This window comes from Somniosus microcephalus, chromosome 14 (assembly GCF_052327205.1).
Source record: "Somniosus microcephalus isolate GS21.2 chromosome 14, FLI_Smic_1.0, whole genome shotgun sequence".
Classification (NCBI taxonomy): Eukaryota; Metazoa; Chordata; class Chondrichthyes; order Squaliformes; family Somniosidae; genus Somniosus; species Somniosus microcephalus.
The window spans coordinates 16,558,794-16,577,445 of NC_141000.1; the positions used below are offsets into that span (position 1 = coordinate 16,558,794).

The following is an 18,652-nucleotide window of genomic DNA, read 5'->3' on the forward strand; positions in this document are numbered from 1 at the left end:
CCCACACAGGGCACCCAGGGTCTCGGACGCAGCACTCAGGCTTTGTGCAGGGGGTGAACACTGGAAGAGAGGTTCACTACTCACAGGGGACCAGGAGGCCCTCCAGAAAGAAGGATGTGGGACCAGATTGCTGAGGCGGTCACTGCCAGCAGTGTCACCCCAGGACTTGGCTCCAGTGCCCAAAGAAGTTTCATGGCCTCAGATGAGTGGTCAAGGTCAGTGAATGCATCTTCAAAAGCCGTCTCCTACCAACTGCACCACTAGCCTCACACACTGCTCAATGCAGGACCCACAATCACTCACCTACCAACAATCTCTACCAAACACGAGGCACACCTCCCATTCCTAGCTTCACCTCACCCCCTTGGAGGAGGCGGTGCTGCCCATTCTTGGCAGGGGCATGGCTGAGCCCTTGGTCAGTGGCGGGGCTGAAAGAATACAAGATGCCGGTATCCTCATACATTATCCTCCTTCTCACATCCCACTTCCCCCTCATCCCACAATATCTTCTGATTTACAAGCTGCACATGATGTAAGCATGCACTTCCTACCTTACATCCTTCCCCTCACCACAACTCCACCCTTGTGCCTTCCTCATTTCAGATACCTAAGAAATGCAGCCCGCCCAGCCAGTGGTTGAACAAGAAGAGGACTAGGAGAGTGAAGAAGAAGAAAAAACACTTTCACTCGATTTCACACTCCCAGCCATCAGCTCCTCGAGAGCGTCCTGCAAGGCCATCTGCAGTCTCCTCCACTGAAAGCCCAAAACCTTCCACCAGCCATGCTGCAGCCAGTAATTATCGCTCCTTAATTATTTGTTCCTGTAGAGACCGGGCAGAAAGGGGCTGTCTAGGTTGCAGCCTCCCTTCCTCTTCCTCCTCTTCTGCCTTCTCCTCTTCCTCCTCTGCCTCCTCCTCCTCCTCTTTGTGCTCCTGCTCCTCGGCTTCTCGCCTGATAGGTGGTGGCAAGGGCTGCTCCCTCATGATGGCAAGGTTGTGCAGCATGCAGCATACCACCACAAATCTTGAGGCCCGCTCAGCCGAGTACAGCAGGGCTCCTCCAGAGCGGTCCAGGCAGCGGAATCGTTGCTTCAGGACGCCAGTGATCTGCTCTGTCAGATTTCTTGTGGCAGTTGTATGCCTGCTGTGCACATGTACGTGGGTTGTGCAGCAGAGTCACGAGCCATTTTGTGAGCAGATAACCCTTGTCGCCCAGTAGCCATCCTATGGTATGCCATAGTGGTTGAAGTGCAGCTGGCACAGAGGACTGCTGCAGAATGAACGCTGCCTATGGTCACACACCAGCTGCACATTCAGGGAGTGGAATCCCTTTCGGTTCAGGTACATGATAGAGTTGACATGAGGCGCACGCAAAGCAATGTGCGTGCAGTCAATGGCACCCTGCGCCATGGAGAAACCTGCAATCCTTGCAGACCCTCGTGCTCGCTTCGCCTGCTTCTCTCTTGCAAGAGGGAATGAGATGAAGCTGCCTCTCTTTGTATCGAGAGCCTCAGTTCACTGCAAAGTGCGAGGTGTTGCTTATATCTTCAGCAGCAGCCTGGAAGGAGCAAGGCACATAGCATTTCAGAGCTACAGTCACCTTGACAACCACAGGCAATGCGGTCCTCGCTTTGCTCTGAGGTTGGAGTTGTGGCTGCAGCAGGTGGCAGATTCCAGTAACAACCTCTTTAGTGAAGTGCAGACATCTCGAGCATTGGTTGTGGCTGAAGTTCAGGTAGGAGAATTGCTTCCGAAACACCCTCAGACGAAGATCAGCCATGATCTCATTGAATGGCGGAGCAGGCTCGAAGGGCCGAATGGCCTACTCCTGTTCCTATCTCTATGTTTCTATGTTTCTATGATATGGCCTTCTGCTGCGAGCCCTTCTCCCTCCTCCTCCTCCTCCCTCTTCTAGCAGCTTGTCCTGCTCTGTGTGGCCTCTGCTCATTGTCCCAGTCATACTCGATTCCAAGAGGAAGGCCGACTCGTGCACCCATGTCTAGAAGCAACAGTTTGTGCAGAAGCCTTGACGTAAGCAAAAAAGTACTTCAGCACCTGCCACACCACTCACTGTAGACTATTGAAACTTTAACCAACTGTAGAAAGCACCTAAAATGTGTAGAATGCAGCAACAGCCAGAAGAAATAAACCAGCAACTAACCTGTAAGTAGTTGATGATCCCTTTAAATAGCGCTGGCGGGGGGGTCACTCATGCTGTTTAATGTTGTGTTCAGCTGTGCGAGGTTAAGAGGGGGCGTTGGCTGGAGCGTGGAGCTCCGAAATGACAGCGCTGGCATGAAGTCAGCATGCAGCGCTGATTGACACCATGATCTGCCTGCTCTGCACGCTGACAACAGACGCGAGGTGCGCGCGCTAACCCCTTTGCAAATACGCCACCAGTGCACATCCAATCGGAAGTGTGCGTGCATGCCGCTGACACCATTTTGGATGCTTAAGGGGCCTCGTAGTGCCCAAAAACGGGCGCTACCTAGCATAATTTCACCCCCCACGTTTCTCCAGTCTCTCCTCCTAATTTAAACCTCTGCACTGCCTCTAGCTCTTGAATAACTCCCTTCTGCCTCGGCGACCATAGCTCACCATTTTATTGGCTTTTGGCAATTGCTGCTTTGCACTGGTTGGACGAGCTTGGTCCTTGGTCTATTAAGACTCCGAGCTCTATATCAGTTTCCTCCTTAGCTATTTCAACAACATTCATCAAGTACGCCTGTCACCTATTTTTCCTTCCTATGTCTAGTATTTTACACTTGTTAGCATTAAATTTCAAGGGCCATTGCTCTACCTACTTAGATGTTTTATCTAAATTATTCGTAATTGCTGAACTACGCCTTCTGATTCCACCGCCCCTTCTAATTTGGTAATAAATTTGACCACCTTGCATTGAGCCTCTCAATCCAGGTCATTTATGTAAATTAGAAACAATTGTGGTCCCAATAGCAAGCCCCGGCGCACCCCACTCAGCACTTCCACTCAATCTGACGTTATTCCTATAATGAAGACTCACTGGGTTAGAAATTCATCTATTTACCGCCACTCTGTAGCGCCGTGAAATGGTGAAAAAATGCCGGCTGCTGTTCTGTCACCAGCTGGCGGCGGGTCCCGTGGCGGCCGTCATTTTCCTCCCCCCTTTACGCTGTTGGTAACTGGCAGCGCGCTGGGGGGAAAAAATGGCAGCACGATGACGTCAATCGGCGTGCAACATCGGCTTAAGGTCACTGACGTAAGAAAACTACTAGGCACATGGTCTAAGCATTAAACAAAGCTTTAATCAACTGTTTTACAACATGGAGGTCTAGTTGTGTCCTTCACTAGTTCCTGTTAAGAGTGTCCTGCACAAGCTGGGCCCGTGCCCGAGTATTTATACTCTCCCCGGACAGCGCCACCCGCAGGCCGTTCAGTATTATTTCATAAGTCTTTCTTTCATGAATGACTGATTCATGTCAGTCACCATTCCGAACTTTGACAGCGCTGGGGCCTAAGCATGCCAGGTAATCCTAGTGTGCAAGCAGGCTGATAGTGGCGATGTCAGTACCTCTTAAAGGTAACATAGAAGATAGGAACAGGAGTAGGCCATTTGGCCCCTCGAGCCTGCTCCGCCATTCAATGCGATCATGGCTGATCATCCAAATTCAGTACCCTGTCCCTGCTTTCTCCCCATATCCCTTGATCCCCTTAGCCTTAAGAAATATATCTAACTCCTTCTTGAATATATTTAATGAGTTGGCCTCAACTGCCTTCTGTGGTAGAGAATTCCACAGGTTCACCACTCTCTGGATGAAGAAATTCCTCCTCATCTCTGTCCTAAATGGCTTACCCCTTATCCTTTGGTACACACACATCTTTCAGGTAAGTTTGGATTTAAGCTTTTGGACTGTTTTTTTTGGATTTTATTGAAGTAGGGGCTTGCTGCAATAGATGTTAAAAGTTTTTTAAGTGTGCAGGGAGTGCTGCTGGATGCTTGCAAGACCTCGGATGGTAAAGGAAGGCCTCTGAGAAGACAGAAAATGCAGGAAAAACTCAGCAGGTCAGGCAACATCCATGGAGAGAGAAACAGAGTTCATTTCTCAGATCGAGATGCTGCCTAGCCAGCTGAGTATTTCCAACATTTTATGGTGTCATTTCAGATTTACAGCATCACTCGCAGAGGAAAGAGGAAGACACAGAAGAGAAAGAAGCAGAAGAGGAGGAAGCTGAAGGAAGGATGCAACCCAGACAGTCACTTTCTGGCCAGGATATCTGGGATGAAATAATCCGTCTGTGGTCCCTGTAACCACAACCCCAATTCCCCTTTCAATATTTGTCCCACACCTTACCTTCTCTCTGTTACTGACCATCACAGCATCCTCTTGGCCACAATGCTAAAATAAAAGCCACCACAAAGCAAACCTTCCAATCCAACATTATACATCTATCCATCCAATATGACATCAAGAAACCAACTCCTCACCCTTATGTATTCTCTTAGTGACTGCCTTGTGTGTGTCTTAGCCTATCCTACTGATGTCACACAGTGCCACATCAGTGGCTGCAACATGGCTGGTGGAAAGCTGTTGACATTCAGTGCGGGACATTGCAAATGGCCTGGCTGGTCGACCTCGAGAACAACTCCTCCTCCCCCTCCTCCTCCTTTTTTTCTCCTCTCCCTCTTCTTGGTCAACCACTGGCTGGACAGGCTGCATTTCTTGAGTGTGTGAAATGAGAAAGGCACAAGGGTGCAGTTGTGGTGAGGGAAGGGTGGGAAAGCAGGAGGTGCATGGGAGAAGGAGGATTACGTGTGAGGATACCAGCATCTTGCATCCTTTCAGCCCTGCCGCTGGCTAAGATCTGAGGTCATGAAACTTCTTTGGGCACTGGAGCCAGGCGGTGGGGGCGACACTGCTGGCAGTGATGGCCTCGGTGATCTGGTCCCACATTGTTCTTTCTGGAGGGCCTCCTGGCCCCTGTGGGTAGAGGACCTCCCTTGCAGTGTTGACCCCCTGCACAAAGCTGGAGTGCTGCGTGCGAGACCCTGGGTGCCCCTTCCCATGCTTGCTGAGCCAGTTGTGTTAGTGCTGAAGCACTTTTTTTTGGTGTGTTCGACAATTCAGCTTTAAGAGCTGTAGACTGCCATTTGTGAATTATTTTTTAATGTTTATGCGTAAGGCAGTAAGGACTGAAAAATGCATTTTTTCACTTGATTTTACTTTTTATTAGTTTTGAATGCATTGCCCCTTTAATTCATAGCCCCTTTAATGGCCCACAATGCCTTGCGAACTCCACAGCCTCGCTCCCACAGCTGTAAGAAGCAGCAACGCTGACTGTCGACAGGAACTTTGGGTCAGAGGCCTCGATTAACGCCACCAGGAGGGTGTTGCATTGTAAGTTAGCGCTGTGCTCGACATCGCCAACCTCCATTACCAATTTTTCAATGGTAGCGCTGCGGCCATTTTTGGTGGCCATTAACTCGAGTTGCTGGTGACACCGACAATTCTGTTGGCACGAACACAAATTTTTCCCAATTGCTTTCTACCCTTAGCCAACGTCTTATCCATTCACAAGATTTACCTTGATTCTTGCAAGTTTTCAGTTTAACTAATAGCCATTTCTGTGGAGCTGTTGTCAAAAACCTCTTGAAGTCTAGATGCAATGCGTCATGGGGCTTTCCACAATTCACATTGTTGTCTCTTCCTCAAAGTAGTCGAGCAGGTTGGCTGGGTAGGATCTCCCCCTTTTGAATCCACATTGATATTAGCCTGTAATTTCCGACAGGAGGCTTCCTGCGTGCGGATACCTCCTATCGGAAAGAAATCTACGCCCATACCTGAGGGCTCCCGAGGTCCAGACACTCCCGCTCCTGGGCCTCTCCACAGTCGAAATGTGCAGGGCCCACGTATCCCAGGGGCGCAGGCGGTTCGCAAGCATCCCTGGGATCGCGTGGGCCAGGCCAGCCAATCGGAGAAGGGAATCCCCCTTCTTACTTTTGACAGATAGATCTGTCAAAAGTATGAATGGGGATCACCCCAAAAACACAATAAAACATCAAATATATATTTTTTAAATCACGTTTTTTAAAATGAGTTAAAATTACATTAAATTAAATATTTTAAACAAAAATTTAATTTTTTGACAAAAATAATTAAAGTTTTTTATGGGGCTAAAAATAAACTTACCTTTTTAAAAGTATTTTTAAATTATAAATGAGTGGGGAAAAAAACAGGCATACAATTTTTAAGTGTTTTCAGTGGGCAGAGGTTCTCCAGAAAGTAGAACTCTCCACCCGCAGAGGCCCTTCTCCAGGGCAGGCGTCCGATCTGTCGGGAGCATTCGTGACAGATCAGAAATGCTGGTTTTCAGCACATGAAACCGGCATTTCCGATGTCCCTATGGGTGTGTACACAGCGCGTACCCACCCGTAGGCATCGGAAAATACTGGCCAATATTGTAGAGATAATCCTCTACTCCATTATTTTACGTGGAATTGAAATGAGACAAATGCATTGGTTTTGTTACCCTTTTTGAATATGGGAACCATGCGAGTGTGTTTCCAATCCATTGGCAATTTTCCAGTGTCTATTGAGTTCTTTGTAATGATTGTCAGTGTCTTATAAATCTCCTCCTTAGTCTCTCTTAGCAGCCTGGGATAAATACCATCGATCCCTAATGATTTATGTATTTTCAGCCCTTTTCACTGTTTTAGGATTTCTATTTCATTCATATTGAAGACATCGGGGAGAATTTTCACTTTTACCGCCTGGCGGAAAATAGGTGATAGTGAATCAGCCGTCTATTTTGCACCCGCCCTATTTTCATTTCCACTGATGTCATGAATGCCCTACAACGACAATCTCTGTGCTACCTGCGAACTGCACCTTAGTCCAGGCTGTTCTCTCTGCTTTTTAAACTGCCTCTTCTTCTGGAACCTTGTTTCCTTCTGCACTACTAGACAAGGCCTAGCACCAAGAGGTCACATTGCCTCCATCTTAGTTATATTATTCCTTCCTTTGCCCGCTTTAAGTTTTACTTTTTAATAATCTCAGATGCTCCTATGTGGTGCCCCCCTTGTGATTTTTGCATCCATCAGGGTATCTTTTTTCATTATGGCTTGTTTTGGATGGCCCCTTTGTCTTCCAATTCTCACAGGTGTTCCCTTTCACCTGAGATCCTCGCCACAGTGCCCCTTTAACTTTAACTTCTCTTACCTGCTCTCCCTTTAAACTTATTTAGGACTGTTCTGTACTTTAAACAAATTCCTAGTTATTGAATCTTTTTAAATTTCCTAATCCCCTACTTTTTTCCTGATCTCTGAAGCTACATGGTGTTCCCAAGGCTTTGGGAGTGGAGCTCTCTCATGCCACTGAAATGTAACTTTTTGGGAATGATTTGGTACTCCCTATCTGCTGATAGTGTCCGAACTGCCTAAGTTAATACGGTGTGGAGGTGCTGTCCTGGCTGGTCCATCAGAACAGTGCCGTAACAGACCACAGCTAGAGTACTGCGTGCAGTTCTGGTCACCACATTACAGGAAAGATGTGATTGCAATAGAGAGGGTACAGAGGAGATTTAGAAGGCTGTTGCTGGGAGTAGAGAATCTTAGCTATGAGGAAAGACTGGATAGGCTGGGTTTGTTTTTCTTGGAACAGAGGAGGCTGAGGGGAGACCTTACTGAGGTGTATAAAATTATGAGGGGCCTAGGTAAAGTGGATAGAAAGGACCTATTTCCCTTAGCAGAGGGGTCAAAAACCAGGGGGCACTGATTTAAAGTAATTGGTGGAAGGTTTAGAGGGGATTTGAGGAGAAATTTCTTCACCCAGAGAGTTGTGGAGGTCTGGAACTCACTGCCTGAAAGGGTGGTAGAGGCAGAAACCCTAACCACATTTAAAAAGTACTTGGATAGGCACTTGGGATGCTGTAACCTGCAGGGCTATGGACCAAGAGCTGGGAAGTGGGATTAGGCTGGATAGCTCTTTGTTGGCCGGAACTTTCTATGATTCTATGATTCTATACTGGGAAGACACATTCAGGTGGCAGCTTGATTCTTATACAGATGGACCAATGACGGTGATAGTCTTTTAAATTAAGGTTTACTATGTAAATCATGATCTTTATTGTCGTTTCATCGTGTAAGGGTTCATTATTATTCACAGCAATGCAGACGATTCATAGACAAACTCTTCCACCATTGTTATTTCCTTCCACCTTGTTTGTAATTGCAGAGAAAAAGAAGGTTTTATGCATGTGTTGAATTTCTTAACTTGAATCCTTGCAATCCCAGTTTCAGCATGTAAATGGATAATTCCCAAGGCTCCACAAAGTATTCCTTTTAATAGGAAGGCATCAGCCTGAAGCAGTCTGATTGTATATTAGATTTTGCTCAAGATATAAGTTTGTTTAGACTCATAAATAGTGATTTGTAGAAGGAACATAGGAACAGGAATAGGTCACTCAGCCCCTTGAGCCAGTTCCGCCATTCAATTGGACCATGGCTGATCTGTATCTTAGCTCCATCTACCCGCCTTGGTTCCAAATCCCTTTATACCCTTGCCGAACAAAACTATCAATCTCAGTTTTGAAATTTTCAATTAACCTAGCCTCGACAGCTTTTTGGGGGAGCGAGTTCCAAATTTAAGATTTTAATGTTAACTAGCTTATCATCCTGAGGGAGGCTGTTATTTACAAACTCAAACATCTCATGATATTGTTAGAGATAGCTCCATTGTCCCACAGGAGTACCGTTGTGGGGCCTGGTTGATTGTGCTGTCTTTCGATTCAATTTGAATAGCGGGTGCCTAACAGAGCAGTTTTTTGGAAATCTCCTGGTCACACATCAAAGGGTGCACCCTCAACCCAGGGGTGGTGATTTCGATTGCTAGTTATTTCTGAGTGCTTTGAAGAAAGGAGCTGGAGCCCTTTGTGATTGCCCTCAAAGCACTGGAGAGGTACCACCAACGCTGCCTCCGCAAGATCCTGCAAATCCATTGGCAGGATAGGCGCACCAACATCAGTGTTCTTGCTCAGGCCAACATCCCCAGCATCGAAGCTTTGACCACGCTCAATCAGCTCCGATGGACGGGCCACATTGTCCGCATGCCCGATACGAAACTCCCAAAACAAGCGCTCTACTCGAAGCTCCGGCACGGCAAGAGAGCCCCAGGTGGGCAGAGGAAACACTTCAAGGACACCGTCAAAGCCTCCTTGAAAAAGCGCAACATCCTCACCGACACCTGGGAATCCCCGGCCCAAGACCGCACAAAGTGGAGGAGAAGCATCCGGGAAGGCGCCGAACACCTCGAGTCTCTTCGCCGGGAGCAAGCGGAAGCCAAGCGCAGGCAGCGCAAGGAGCACACGTCAACCCAAGCATCCCACCCACCCGCCCCTGTGTTCTTGGGTGAAATTCAGTATTTTATCTGCTCTGCTCATTGAGATGCTGGTGTTACATTTTTAGACCGTTACCTCAGACAACGTCCTCATGTTCTGGAATGACCAGCAACTACTTTCCACTCTGCCCTAAAGGCCTCCCTCTGTCTCCATCTTTCCTTTGTTTCTTAATTCTTATCTGATCTCTTTCTTCTTTATATGTTCTCCCTCTGCTGGAGATTATACGTGAAATAGCTGTCACGTCTCTGCCTAGCCACCGTAGAAACTTATAAAATTCTGACAGGACTGGACAGACTAGATGCAGGAAGAATGTTCCCGATGGTCGGGGAGTCCAGAACCAGGGGTCACAGTCTAAGGATAAGGGGTAGGCCATTTAGGACAGAAATGAGGAGGAATTTCTTCACCCAGAAGTGGTGAACCTGTGGAATTCTCTACCACAGAAGGCAGTAGAGGCCAATTCATTAAATATATTCAAGAAGGAGTTGGATATATTTCTTAAGGCTAAAGGGATCAAGGGGTATGGGGAGAAAGCAGGGACAGGGTGATGCGCTATCAATTACTCATAAAAGACTGAGAGTTAGAAGAGTAACTAAAGGCTTTTATTAACAACAGAATGGAGGTCTGCCTCGAGTGGTCGACCGGTCCAGGATACCAAGGGCTGGGGAGCAGTCACCTTTATACTAGGACCTGTGGGAGGAGTCAGCCGAGGCATGTCCAGGCATGTACACAGTGGAATACAAACAGGACAAACAGGAATACAAACAGTGGTTTACCACATTCACCCCTTGTTTAAAATTGAGTCCGGCGGGGTGAAGTGTATTAAAAGTTAGTGTATTGGAGTCTCTCCGGAGGTCTTGTCTGCCGCTGTGATCGGCGTGGCGACGGCAGGGGTAGTGACGCTTCCGGCGTCGAGTCCAGCGTAGGCTGTGGCACAGGCGTGTCGTCCTCGTAGATGTCGAGCGGGTCGCAGGGCCCAGGCCTGCCGTCTGCTGGGGCTGGATATCGGATCGTGGGGGGGGGTGGTAGTGGGTAGTGGGTTACTGTGGTCCCCGAGGGTGCAAGGTCTCTTATGGAGACTGTGTCCTCCCGCCCGTCCGGGTATGCGATGTAAGCATACTGGGGGTTGGCGTGGAGGAGGTCGACCCTCTCGACCAGGGGGTCCGTTTTATGGGTCCTCACGTGTCTTCTCAGTAGGACCGGCCCTGGGGACGTCAGCCATGGCGGTAGCGATGTCCCTGATGTGGACTTCCTTGGGAAGACAAACATTTTCTCATGAGGGGTGGCGTTAGTGGCAGTGCAGAGCAGTGACCGAATAGAGTGGAGCGCATCGGGGAGCACATCCTGCCAGCGGGAGGTTGGAAGGCCCCTAGACTTTAAGGCTAGCAGGACGGCCTTCCAAACTGTCGCATTTTCTCTTTCCACCTGTCCGTTCCCCCGGGGGTTGTAACTGGTGGTCCTGCTTGTGGCAATACCCCTAGTTAGCAGGTACTGACGGAGTTCGTCGCTCATAAACGATGAGCCCCGGTCGCTATGGATATAGCTGGGGAAGCCGAACAGGGTGAAGAGGTTGTTCAGACATTCAATGACCGTGGCACTGGTCATGTCCGGGCAGGGGAAGGCGAACGGGAAACGGGAGTACTCATCAATAATATTGAGGAAGTACACATTGCGGTCGGAGGAGGGGAGAGGCCCTTTAAAATCAACGCTCAGGCGCTCGAAGGGGCGAGTGGCTTTTATCAGGTGGGCCCTGTCTGGTCTATAAAAGTGTGGTTTGCACTCAGCGCAGACTTGGCAGTTCCTGGTCATGGTCCTGACCTCCTCAATAGAGTAAGGCAGGTTGCGGGCCTTGATGAGGTGGAAGAACCTGGTGACCCCCGGGTGGCAGAGGTCATTGTGGAGGACCCGTAGTCTATCGATCTGCGCGCTGGCGCAGGTGCCACGCGATAGCGCATCCGGGGGTTCATTTAGCTTCCCTGGCCGGTACAAGATCTCGTAGTTGTAGGTGGAAAGTTCGATTCTCCACCTCAAGATCTTGTCATTTTTGATTTTGCCCCTCTGCTTGTTGTTAAACATAAAAGCAACTGAACGCTGGTCAGTGAGCAGGGTAAATCGTTTTCCGGCCAGGTAGTGCCTCCAATGACGCACAGCCTCCACAATCGCCTGGGCCTCCTTCTCAACAGCGGAGTGTCTGGTCTCCGGGCCTTGGAGGGTTCGTGAAAAGAAGGCCACGGGTCTCCCCGCCTGATTGAGGGTAGCGGCCAGGGCAAAGTCGGACGCGTCGCTTTTCACCTGGAAGGGGATGGATTCGTCCACTGCGTGCATGGTGGCTTTGGCAATGTCCTCCTTGATACGGTGGAAGGCTAAGCGGGCCTCTGCCGTCAAGGGAAAAGAGGTGGACTTGATCAGCGGACGGGCCTTGTCCGCATAGTAGGGGACCCACTGGGCGTAATAGGAGAAAAACCCTAGGCACCTCTTCAGGGCCTTGAGGCAGTGGGGCAGTGGAAGTTCCATAAGGGGACGCATCCGGTCGGGGTCGGGGCTGATGACTCCGTGTTCCACAACACAGCCAAGGATGGCGAGGCGGTTTGTGCGGAATATGCACTTCTCCTTGTTATATGTCAGGTTTAGGAGTTGGGCGGTGCGGAGGAATTTTTCGAGGTTTGCGTCATGGTCCTGCAAGTCACGGCCGCAGATGGTCACATTGTCCAGATATGGGAAAGTGGCCTGCAACGCATTTTGATCTACCATCCGGTCCATCTCCCTTTGGAAGATGGAGACCCCGTTTGTGACGCCAAAGGGAACCCTAAGGAAGTGATAGAGGCGGCCGTTTGCCTCAAAGGCAGTGTACTGGCGGTCCTCCGGGCGGATGGGGAGCTGGTGGTACGCTGATTTCAGGTCAATGGTCGAGAAGACGCGGTACTGCGCGATCTGGTTGACCATATCAGCTATACGGGGGAGTGGGTAGGCGTCCAGCAGGGTGTAGCGATTTATTGTCTGGCTGTAGTCGATGACCAGGCGCTGCTTCTCGCTGGTCTTAACGACCACAACCTGGGCTCGCCAGGGGCTGGTGCTGCCCTCAATAATCCCTTCTTTCAGGAGCCGCTCCACTTCGGTTTTAATGAAAACCCTGTCCCCGGCACTGTATCGCCTGCTCTTTGTGGCGATGGGCTTACAGTCGGGGGTGAGGTTAGCAAACAGTGGTGGGGGGGTGACTCTGAGTGTGGAGAGGTTGCACCTGGTGCGCGGCGGGCAATTTGGAAGCTGCTGGCTGCGGACTGTGAGTGGGGGTAGGGGTCCACCGTACGCCATCGTAACACTTTTAAGGTGGCACTGAAAATCTAACCCCAGCAGGACGGCAGCGCAGAGGTCAGGCAGGACCAGAAGTTTAAAATGATCGTACACGGTCCCGTCTACTACGAGTGTCACCACGCAGTAGCCGCCGATGTCCGCCGACTGGGACTCGGAGGCCATAGAAATCCGCTGGTGCGCAGGCAGGACTGGGAGAGAGCAACGCCGCACCGTGTCGGGGTGGATGAAGCTCTCCGTGCTCCCAGAGTCAAAAAGGCAGATTGTATCGTGACCATTTACCTTAATGTCCATTGTGGAACTGGCCAGTTGGTGCGGTCTCGCTTGGTCCAGTGTAACGGATGCCAGCGTAGGGGTCGGTGTGTCGCTGCGGGTATCAGATGAGGCGGTGTCGGGGGCCTGCTGCGTCCCGGCTGTCGTCCAAGATGGCGGCGTCCATGATCCCCATGTGGCTGGAGGCGTCCAAAATGGCTGCTGTACCGGTGATTCGCACACGGCCGGGGAGGTCCAAAATGGCGGCCCGCATGGCCCACACGCGGCGCTGCTGGGGTTCGGGGTGGATTTGGCCCTGCAGACGCTAGCGTAGTGTCCCTTCTTCCCGCAGCCCGAGCAGATCGCGTTTTTCGCCGGGCAGCGCGCTCTGGGGTGTTTTGCCTGGCCACAGAAGTAGCATTTCTGGCCTTGGGGCACTGCTGTCTGGCCTTGGGACACTGCTGCGGTAGTTGGGCCGTTGTTGGGGTGTGGCTGGGGTGGCACGGCGCTATGAGGCGGTCCTACCGTGTCCCAGGCTGTCATTCCCCGCGGCGTCCACGGTGCAGAGGAGTAGGCATCCATGCCCTGGTAGGCTGCATCCAACGATAGTGCGAGTTCAGAGGCCTTGTTGAGGTCAAGGTTACTCTGCTCCAACAGTCGCTGTCGTGTGTAATTGGATCTGTGGCCCGCTACAAAAGCGTCCCGGATAAGTTCCTCTGTGTACACGGTGGCCTTTACATCCTTACAACCACAGGCCCGGCCAAGCACAGACAGTGCCTGAAGGTATTCCACGGTCGATTCCCCAGGTTGTTGTTTACGACTCCCCAGGAGGTGCCTGGCGTACACTTCGTTCACTGGGCGCGTGTACTGGTCCTTGAGGAGCTTGATAGCATCCGCGTACGAGGTCGCGTCTTGGATGACCGAGTACACTCGGTGGTTCACTTTGGAGGTCAGGACATCCAGTTTGTCCTCGTCCGATTTGATTGCTTCGGAGGCGGTCAGGAATTTTTCGAAACACTTAAGCCAGTGAGTAAACTTGGTGGATGAGTCCGCCTCCCGATGATCTAAGTCCAGGCATGCTGGTGTGAGGATCTTCTCCATTATAAAAATGTTGTTAATAAAATTGATGCGCTATCAATTACTCATAAAAGACTGAGAGTTAGAAGAGTAACTAAAGGCTTTTATTAACAACAGAATGGAGGTCTGCCTCGAGTGGTCGACCGGTCCATGATACCAAGGGCTGGGGAGCAGTCACCTTTATACTAGGACCTGTGGGAGGAGTCAGCCGAGGCATGTCCAGGCATGTACACAGTGGAATACAAACAGGACAAACAGGAATACAAACAGTGGTTTACCACACAGGGTACTGAATTTGGATGATCAGCCATGATCTCAATGAATGGCGGAGCAGGCTCGAGGGGCCGAATGGCCTACTCCTGCTCCTATCTTCTATGTTTCTATGTAGCTTGGTTTGGCTGGCATGTATGCAGATGCTTTAGGATGATCCAACCATTATTGGAGCACAAATCATGCAATGTAACCAGGTTACTGGTGTTGGTCAAACTCGCCTTAAGCCAGTTGCACTGAATTCTCCTGCACCTTGCTGTGCGCGCATCCTTCTCACTTTACATCAATAATGTGAGGTTCTATAAAACTCAAGTAAGGAGCGATTCATTTAACGTCTCTCTGCCTGTATTTTAAGGCAATTCGGACGGGCAACTTTTACTAATTCATAGAAATCCAATAGTTGACCTCTGATCCCTGCGCCAGACTAAGGCCGCAAATTTAATGGAGGAGGCGGGATGGGGGGGTGGAACAGCTGGTTTCGGGGTTCCGGTCCTGCTCCCAGCTGCATCAACTCTGCAGACGTGATTTTACCTTGATTGGCCTTGTTAAGCCCGCCGGCCAATTAACAGGAAGCGGGTCTGATGACATCATTTGATGACGTGTCATCAGCTGGTTTCCTTAAAGGGACTACGGCCACATGGAGTTTGACAGTTGTTCTGTCAGTGTTTGACAGCATTGAGGTACAGCAAATACTGACGATCATTGTACAAAGTAGAACGCTTGCACCCAGGCTCTCTGATGACTCCCTCCATATGCTTATGGAGGGAGTCACAGCACGCAGGGAGGTTCCCTTCCCTTCTAAGGGCGGAAGAGATCCCCCCAGGAAACCAACTTACCTTGTACCTCCACCCAACCCTCTCTATCTACTTTATCATTTCCCCATCTCACTAGCCACCCCTCACACTCACCCTCATCCTACAGCAAGCATACCAACTAACAACAGACAAGGGTAGGCACTTGAGAGGTTTAGCCAATGTCCATGTGAAGTTTCTGGTAATGTGTTGTCATGTGTACCATCTACAAGATGCACTGCAGCAACTCACCAAGGCTTCTTCGGCAGCACCTCCCAAACCAGCGACCTCTTCCACTTAGAAGGACAAGGGCAGCAGGTGCATGAGAACACCACCACCTCCAAGTTCCCCTCGAAGTCACACATCATCCTGACTTAGAAGTATATCGCCGATCCTTCATCATCGCTGGGTCAAAATCCTGGAACTCCCTATCTAACAGCGCTGTGGGAGTACCTTCAGCACAAGGACTGCAGCGGTTCAAGAAGGCAGCTCACCACCACCTTCTCAAGGGCAATTAGGGATGGGCAATAAATGCTGGCCTTGCCAGCGATGCCCACATCATATCACAGAAATCACAGAAACCCCACAGTGCAGATAGAGGCCATTTCGGCCCATCGAGCCTGCACCGACACATATCCCACCCGATCCCCGTAACCCCTACACCAACACATATCCCACCCTATCCCCGTAACCCCACGTATTTAATCCCCCTAGCACTAAGGGTCAATTTATATAAATGAATAAAAAAAATACAGTGAAATCTCTTTTTCAAAAGTCTTTATTGGACAGATCTGAGCACACCTTGAGAAGTGTCTTACTGAGTTCCAGTGAATGTCCAGTCATAACTTCACCCCCCCCCCCCCCACCCTCCTGCTATAGTGATGAGTGTGCATGGAAAGGCTTGGACATTAAAGGGATGCTTCACGGTGCTGGTGTGGGATGGTGTCAACCTGGCGCATCATGTGGCAGCCAGGGTTTACAGCGTCAAGTGAAGAAAATCTGGCCATGGTGATGCCATTGCTGGCCTCCCAGGCAGCAATGTCGTCAGAGGCTGATGCCCTGTGTCCTGTGCAGCATCAGGCGATAGCGGAGAAGGTTGGTGATGTTGGTGTTGGGGCTGATCATGGAAGAATTCGGAGGACCAAGGTCTGATTGTTTCATTGGCTGACGGACCTGACACCTGGGAGGCTCGCGTGGAGGCGGGTTGACCGCGGGTTTCCTACCCACTGTCAATCTTTGCTATTTTGACAGCGGACCCGCCTCCAAACCCACCCTCTGAGCGTGATTAATTTGTGGCCTAAATCTCTGTGAATCCTACTGAGCAGACACAGGCTTGAAAAGTTTCTCTTGGGATTTCCATTTAAATGGTGAATGCCTGAGTCTGAAGAATTTTAGCAACTAATTAATGTGTACAGAGCAATACCGTTTGCACTTGGGACTTTTACTGCGTTAAAGGCGCTATATAAATGCAAGTTGTTGTTTTTGTTTCTGACTAGTCAGACAGTACACTAGGAAAAGACAGCCATCCATTACTGTCTGCCATTGGCAAGAGAAAACAAAATGCAACAGGTACAAAAAGCTATATTTCTGTGGATTAAAATGAATGTCACTCACTCTGGAATATACAACCGACAGTAACTTACCTCAGATATTGGTCAACAGAATGAGTTCTGTCATCCAATATATAATCTATGAAACTATAATATGGCAACTCCCTAGTATATTCATCAGCTGCTGTATTTCATTTCCTCTGTAACCTCAAAACCAATAAATACTGTAGGTTTTCTTTAAAGATTCAAATTCATCAAACACCACAAGAATGTATTAATCAAGCAGGAGTTAAGCATGTATTAACGGCACTGATTATTTTTAATCTGGAAGGAAAAATCCCAATTATATAATGCTAATGGTGAAAGGATTGAGGTATAGTTTTATCTTTAGTGCTCCTGGTGCAGAGTTATACACACCTGGTGCAGAGTTATACACACCTGGAGCAGAGTTATACACACCTGGTGCAGAGTTATACACACCTGGTGCAGAGTTATGCACACCTGGAGCGGAGTTATGCACACCTGGTGCAGAGTTATACACACCTGGTGCGGAGTTATGCACACCTGGTGCAGAGTTATACACACCTGGTGTGGAGTTATGCACACCTGGTGCAGAGTTATACACACCTGATGCGGAGTTATACACACCTGGTGCAGAGTTATACACACCTGGTGCAGAGTTATGCACGCCTGGAGCAGAGTTATGCACACCTGGAGCGGAGTTATGCACACCTGGTGCAGAGTTATACACACCTGGTGCAGAGTTATGCACACCTGGTGCAGAGTTATGCACACCTGGTGCAGAGTTATACACACCTGGTGCAGAGTTATACACACCTGGTGCAGAGTTATGCACACCTGGTGCAGAGTTATGCACACCTGGTGCAGAGTTATACACACCTGATGCGGAGTTATACACACCTGGTGCAGAGTTATACACACCTGGTGCAGAGTTATGCACGCCTGGAGCAGAGTTATGCACACCTGGAGCGGAGTTATGCACACCTGGTGCAGAGTTATACACACCAGGTGCAGAGTTATGCACACCTGGTGCAGAGTTATGCACACCTGGTGCAGAGTTATACACACCTGGTGCAGAGTTATACACACCTGCTGCAGAGTTATGCACACCTGCTGCAGAGTTATGCACACCTGGTGCAGAGTTATGCACACCTGGTGCAGAGTTATACACACCTGGAGCAGAGTTATGCACACCTGGTGCAGAGTTATACACACCTGGAGCGGATATCAGGAGTTATTCCATAATCCAGTGTTCCCTGCAGGCATCACTGCCCACTGGGACAGTCAGATCACGGAATGATCCCTTTTGGGAATTCAGCCATTCTGATTCACATGCACCCGATTTTCTGGCCATTATCAATAGAGTTTACATTTGGAACGATTTTTGTCTGATTGAGATCATTTCAACACTCTCTCCTGACACGTTTGGTATCTAAATTCCACATTGTTGCGCCCATTTTATGAGCATAAAACAGACGTAGCAATGACAAATTGCAGTGGGAAGGCTTGTTCCTAGATTGTGCATGCACCCAGGCCATTGCTAAACTGAGGAGGGCATTTTTTTTTAGGTGGCTGCTTGAAATGAGGCTCGTGCACCCAGTTCTAAAATTGGTGAAAAGTAGAAAGCGCACTACTTTTTCAGGCTCTACAGTGGCTTAACCAGCGGTCCTTGAAGGGCGCGCTGGTGACCGTGGAAAAAGGCCGCAGGTATGACTTTTTAAATTACCTTAAAGTGGTACCAGGAGAAGTAGGAATGCTCCTTCTGCTTCCACATTAATACTGTGGCCACTGCTGGTTTGTGCTTACCCGCCTCCTGATCACCTTGCCCTCACTGGGCTCATCAAATTCCAAGGGCCTGCACTGGGTGTCCGATTGGCGCCCGCAGCTCACTGCAATTATGACGATGAGGCCCGAGGATAAATTTAGGATGGTTCATGAACTTCTCCATTCTGGCGCTTCTTGGCAAGGATCATGGACGGTTTTGGGCGCTGATGAATTTAGGCCCTATTTTGCC

The 18,652-nt window shown here is 49.5% G+C and overlaps 1 protein-coding gene across 3 annotated transcripts in view; it reads left to right on the forward strand.

Annotated features, from left to right (window-relative positions):
• Positions 1-18,652, forward strand: part of LOC147107352 (glycine receptor subunit alpha-2) — a 273,836-nt gene that overhangs the window by 195,697 nt on the left and 59,487 nt on the right. The gene's annotated exons all lie outside the window — the stretch shown is intronic.